The sequence below is a fragment of the Aegilops tauschii genome, chromosome 6, assembly GCF_002575655.3.
Source record: "Aegilops tauschii subsp. strangulata cultivar AL8/78 chromosome 6, Aet v6.0, whole genome shotgun sequence".
NCBI lineage: Eukaryota > Viridiplantae > Streptophyta > Magnoliopsida > Poales > Poaceae > Aegilops > Aegilops tauschii.
This window is the reverse complement of record NC_053040.3, coordinates 415,817,430-415,823,646: the sequence shown is the minus strand read 5'-3', so window position 1 is coordinate 415,823,646 and position 6,217 is coordinate 415,817,430. Positions and strand designations below refer to the sequence as shown.

The 6,217-nt window shown below is 55.6% G+C and overlaps 1 pseudogene; it reads left to right on the top strand.

The window, feature by feature from the left end:
• The first annotated feature begins 452 nt into the window (after positions 1-452).
• LOC109763216 (protein trichome birefringence-like 14) lies at positions 453-5,949 on the top strand (annotated as a pseudogene).
• The last annotated feature ends 268 nt before the right edge of the window (positions 5,950-6,217 follow it).

Here is a 6,217-nt window from a genome sequence, read left to right as displayed (position 1 = left end):
TTCCCGCCAACCCCTTCCCGCCAACCCTTTCCCGCCATACCGCAGTCGTTCTTTCCCGCCATTTTCTCCTCTCTACCTATAAAACCCCCTTCAGACGGAGATGGATAAGCATTCCAGTGTAGTGTAGTCGAGATGTCCCATTATCCTTTCGTTCGTTTTCACCCTGGGATGAGCAGGACTCTTCCGAGGCTAGCTACCATTTCAGGATGGACAATAGGATAGTTCCATCGGACAAACTCACCGTTAGTGACACCATAATGAATGAGTTGGCTCACGAATTACGTAGGTCTGGGTGGCCTGAAAGGACCTATGAGGAGGTACGTAAAGAACTTCTTAGGTTGCATGCAAGGTGGAAGAAGGTAGTGGAGCCGAAGAGTGAAACTTTCAGAAGGACTGCAGAAAAGAATCCATTTTTATGGACTGAGGAGAGCGAAGATGAAGATGATATCTTCATGCCGCCGCTTCTGGGTTCTGCATCGTCAAAGGGCAAGAGTTCTACATCGTCCAAGGGCAAGAGTACTGCATCCTCGAAGGGCAAGAGTTCTGCATCGTCCAAGGGTAAGAGTTTTGCATCCTCGAAGGGCAAGAGTTCTGCATCGACGGAGGATGACGATGATGCCTTCATGTAGTTTTTAAGCTGTATTCCACTTCTACCATTTAATTCAGATGTACTTGCATTATTAGTTTGTACTCTCTTATTGTAGGGCATTATGTTCTATCTTAATTTCATTTTTTTAGTTGTTGCACGATGTTCGATAATTAGTGGAGGAAAAGAAAATGCCACTAATTTATTCTAAAACTATATTTTTTTTTCATTACGACACGGTACATCGTAGTATTGAAATAAAGCTACATTTAACTACCGAAATAAAGCTACATTAAAATGCAGAAATAAAGCTACATTTAACTACATCGATCCGAGCAAGGCAAACTCATACCGACTGAAAAATGTGTTACACACTTTGCGCAGTGGTGATTTTGAGGATGGCTGGATGAGAGCCTCGGTGTCTCCTTTTATAGGCTCATATGACAAATGATGGTGAGAAAATAAGCGCGAACAGACGAAATTAGGCGGGAAATTTTAGGATCCCTGTAGTGTGAGCACAACAGGTTCCCGCAGCATCAGATTCCCGCAGCGAGTGACTGATTACCGCAGTGCCATCACATCCGCTCAAGCAATAGCCAGAGCGATTCTCAAAGTGTCGTCACATCCGCTGAGGCAAAAGTAGCAAAAGCAGGACTGATTCCCGGGCGAAAGAACCAAAAGCAGGGCATCAGCGTCCATATTCCCACGCGTGGGAATCAGGGCCGTCAGCGTCGCTGTCGCGCCTGGGAATCAGGGCCGTCAGTGTCTGTTGTCGCGTCTACCAGAGATGCCGCCTGCCGCTGTGGCGGCGTGGCCCACCGGCTGGGCCCGCGAGCAGCAAGGCTTGTCGGCCAGTGAGCGGCAGCCGCAGCGCCCGCCGCCTCGCCCGGTGGCGGCGTGGCCCACAGTGCCTGGCCCGTTCCGTCCCGGCTGCTGGCGCGTACAGAAACTGTTATACCCCGCGCGGCCGCCTCCTGCTGTGGCGGCAGGGCCCACCGCCTCCTGGCGTGGCGCCAGGTGCCACGTGTCGCCTGCCGCGCCTGCCGCGCCTGCCGCCACGGCATAGGGGGTCCTTTTTGGCAAATGCATCTGCAGATGGTCCTTTTTAGCAATTCGTTCACGGGGGATAAACGGGTCGCGCAAACCTTCGCAAAGATTCGCTCCAACACGTTGATCACCGTGATGGGACGGAATTGCCGAATATCCGTTGCCCCAACTACTTTGGGGATCAGAGATATGACACCATAGTTAATCCTAGCCATGTCTAGAGTTCTGATATAAAACTCATGGAACATGGGCATAATGACCGGACGCAGGATCTCCCAGAATTTCTGGAAGAAAACTACCGGAAGGCCATCCGGCCCCGGGCCTGAGCAAGCTTTCATAGAAGCAATCGCCCGTCCCACCTCCTCAGGAGATAAAGGGAGAGTAAGCTCCGCATTCTCCGCATCGGAGACCCGATCGGCAAGCGGCCAGAAGTCAGCGCAGAGGGAGACGCCTCCATGCGGCTCAGCCGAAAACAACTCCTTATAGAAGGAGTAAATATGGGTGGAGATGTCATCTGGGCTCTGCAGAAGAACATCCCCATCCCAGAGGAAAGGGATGGCACATTTCCGCCTGCTGCCATTGGCAATCGCCTGGAAGTAAGCAGTGTTCGCATCCCCCTTAAGGAGCCAGTTCTGGCCACCTCAACGCTGCCAAAACAACTCCTCTCTCTTATAAATGTCCATGAGCGAGGCCTCGAGGGAGTATCTCCTAATCCAGTCGTCAGGAGACAGGCCCGGCCCATCCGCAAGGCCATCTAGCACCTTAATCTGATCTAGCAGGGCCCCTTTACGGGCCCAAAGATCAGCACCAAGGTTCGCCCACCAGCCCTTCATGGCCTGACGGGCCATTTTAGCACAGTGATTCCAGACATCCACAACACAAAACACATGAGGCGGGGACGCGACAACCTCTAGCTAGCGATCGTGAACCAACTCAAAGAAACCCGGTTGCTCCAAGCAAAACGCCTCAAAGCGGAAGCGAAGGGTTCTGGGGGGCATCATCCGCCGAAGAGAAAAGCAGGGGGGTATGGTCGGAGCCAATCCGAGTGACCGCCTTGAGGGAGCACAATGGGAACATCACTTCCCACTGAGCCGACACAAATACCCGATCCAAAACACTCTGGATGGGGTCCGCCTGCTTATTCGTCCATGTGAACCTAGCCCCTACGCGGGCTATCTCACGAAGCGCAAGGTCCGCAATGCAGTCGTTGAATAGACGCATGCGGACCCGATCAACATTAGGAGAGTTTTTATCTGAAGCCCACCTAATGAGGTTGAAGTCCCCGGCCACCACCACCGGAGTGGTGCACCTCTCCACCTTATTTTTCAGCTCGGCAAGGAAGTCGGCAAAGCGCCCATCATCCGCAGGACCATAGACAAAAATCACCTCCCAGCTGAGGTGAACTCGTCGGTCGGTGACGAACATGCTCAGGAAGAACTCCCCTCGGTCCATATCCTCAACCGAGAAAGCATCCTCCCTGACTCCGAGCAAGATGCCTCCAGATTGACCCGTAGCAGGCAACCACTACCACTAGTGGCGGGAGAGCCCCTGGAGCTCATGCATACTCAAGTCCTGGCGAATCGTGAGTTGTTTCTCCAAGCATGGAGATTTCACGGTTTCAACTCTGTGCACATCGATCAATTCTCCTCCCACACGGCCTATATAATTCTACTGACAAAGTGTTGTTTGTTAATCGATAGCCTGTAACAACTATGCAAAGGGCAAGTGGGTGGCGGATGCGAGGAGGCCGCTCTACTCCGGCAACGAGTGCAGGCGGTGGCTATCACGAATGTGGTCCTCTGCCTTACCGGGGTAAAATAGAAGGCCCCCGTGTCGCCCCCGTCTCGGGCGACTCGGGCGGCTCCGCAAACCCTAGCCGCCAGGGTCACCACCACCTCCCTCCCTTCCCTCCGCCACCGCCGGAGGACGCCGCAGAGCTAAGCCCGGGGGCCGACGGCGGTGGCGGAGGCTCTCCTCCCTGGATGGCGTCAGAGGGGGTGGGGCGGGACCTCCACGCGCGTGACGGCGCGGTGGCGATCTGATCCATGGTGGCGCGATGGCGTGCTCTGGGCGGAGGCCTTGGGCGGCGGCGCGGTTGCCTGGTGGTGAGCCGGCGGCAGCGACGTGAAGAGGGTGCCGTGGAGGTCCGGGCTGGCCAGATCAGGATCCCGGGGCGGCGGCCCTTGACGGCGGCGGCGAGTGAAGCTCGGGCTTCCCACGGCGGCATGGCGTGGTGCAGTCCATATCCAAGGCGGATCTGCGTCGGCGATCTCGTGGTTTTGCCACGGATTGGTTCCGATCAGAGACGGTGATGAGCGTGCGGTATTCCATCTCGGCGGCTCTTGCGGTTTGGCGAGGTGGGGTAGGAGTCCTCCTCCCAGGCTCCAGTGGTGGCGCATTCAGGCAGTGGCCGGTGTGCCAGGGCTCCTATGGTGGCACTGCTGTTGCGGTTGGTCGCCGGATCTAGGCGGCTAGCTCTGGGGCTTTGAAGGCGGTCGAGACAGTGCACAGGTTGTAGGGTGGATTTCTTGGGACGGATCCAAGTTAAAACTTGGTCTTCGGTCGTTGGCCGGAGCCGGTGATGACGATGCCCTTATCATCGTTTCCTTCATGAAGGCATCATCGAGGTACAAATCCCAAACCCACCCAATACCCCCGGGGGAAACCCTAAATCAGTTGATCGGATGACGGTGGCAGTCATGTGTCGTTACCCCTTGGGGGCGGCATTCTTGGAGATGCACTCGGGCTCGAGGGACCAGCGGATGGCTTCTTCGGTGGAGCGGTGTTTCTTTCTACATATTCATGGCGGCGGCTCTTGGCGGCATGGAGCAGCGGAGGCTTGGCGTCAGATGTGTGATGATGGACACGTGCAGGAGGTCGACGCTGTCTGGCGTCGTGGTGGCGTCGGCGGCAGCTAGACCGGGCAATGTTGATGCAGCAGTACAACTCTGAAGATGGATTGGTGGCAAGTGGCTGCGGCGGCCTCATACCCAGCAATCATCCTGGTTGAGGAGCACGCCGGACTGGTGGGTGCCCATACCCGGCAGGCGTTCTGATTGGGACCTCAGGTCTTAGATTAGGTCTGGCTGCGATGTCTGTTTGATATTAGGCCCAGACTATCAGCGCCCCTTCATCAATTGGATAGGTGTAGCGACAGTTGTTGCTTAGACGATGATTTTAGTCTTACTGTTGTATGACTTTGTAAGATTTTGTGAGAATAATTAATAAAGTGGCCGTATGCATTACCGAGATGCAGAGGCCGGAGGTCCTCCTCCTTTTCTAAAAAAAATCACGAATGTGGTCTTGCCGCAGGACGGAACGGACAGATTTCTCGTACGAGAGCTACCGCTGGCAGCCGCATGACTGCGACAGGCCCGATTTCTCAGCGACGCACTTTCTTCAAAGGTACGTGCCGCGCCCCTCTCCAATAGATTTTGTCCCAAGGACTCGTCGCTCGTCCTCAAGTTGTAAGTTGTAACACATCCATGGCGATGCCTGATCACAGGATGAGGAACAGAACTCTGGCGTTCGTGGGCGATTCGCTGGGCAGAGGGCAGTCCAGTCCATGATGTGCATCGCGACAGGCGGCAAGCGCAGCCCCGAGGTTGAAGACGTCGGCCGGAGATACGGCCTCGAAAAGACCCCGTCGCCGTTCAGTCCGGGTGGCTCCGCCTACCGATTCCCAGAGACCAACGCCACCATCCTCTTCTACTGGTCCGCCACCTTGTCCCAGCTGGAGCCTCTGACGGACGAGAGGAGGAGCTACGCGCTGCACCTCGACCGGCCGGCGCCGTTCATGCAGGAGCACCTCCCCAGCTTCGACGCCCTGGTGCTCAACACCGGCCATCATTGGAACAAGGTGAAGTTCAGGAGGAACCGCTGGAAGCTGTACGACGGCGGGGGAGGCGAACCTCAGCCATGCGAGGGACGCCAAGCTCCACAGCATCGCCAGGTGGGCGGACTCGCAGCTCGCGCGTCACCCTTGGGTGAGCGTTTTCCTGAGGACCATCTCGCCGGTGCATTTCGTCGACGGCGAGTGGAACACCGGGGGGAGGTGCGACAGCACCGTCCCGCTGTCCGGCGGGAGCGGGGTCTCGCGGGATCGCTCGAATGACCTGCCTGCGGAGCGCGCGGTGAACGGGACTCGGGTTAAGCTCCTGGATATCAGCGCCATCTCGCAGCTGCGCGGCGAGGGCCACATCTCGAACCATAGCACCAAAGTTCAGAGGGAGGTTTACGATTGTTTGCATTGGTGCCTTCCGGTTCCGGGTATACCGGATACGTGGAATGAGCTCCTTTTTGCACAGATGCAGTAACTGTAGATATGATGTATACGCTTCGGTAAATGTGATCTTTTTGTGTAGGGCACTCCAGTTTTTTTAAAAATGAAATTCAATCCCATATATACGATGGTCTGTTCTCAGTACACATGGCAGCGTGGGGGCTAGCGATGAGGAGTCTTGGACCAAAGTGGACTGGAGATTAAGCAACCATGGCACCATCGCAGGTCGTGCACACATAGCCGGTTGCTTCACAATATGAATACAAGTATGGCACACACATAAATTTGTTCACGAAATACCA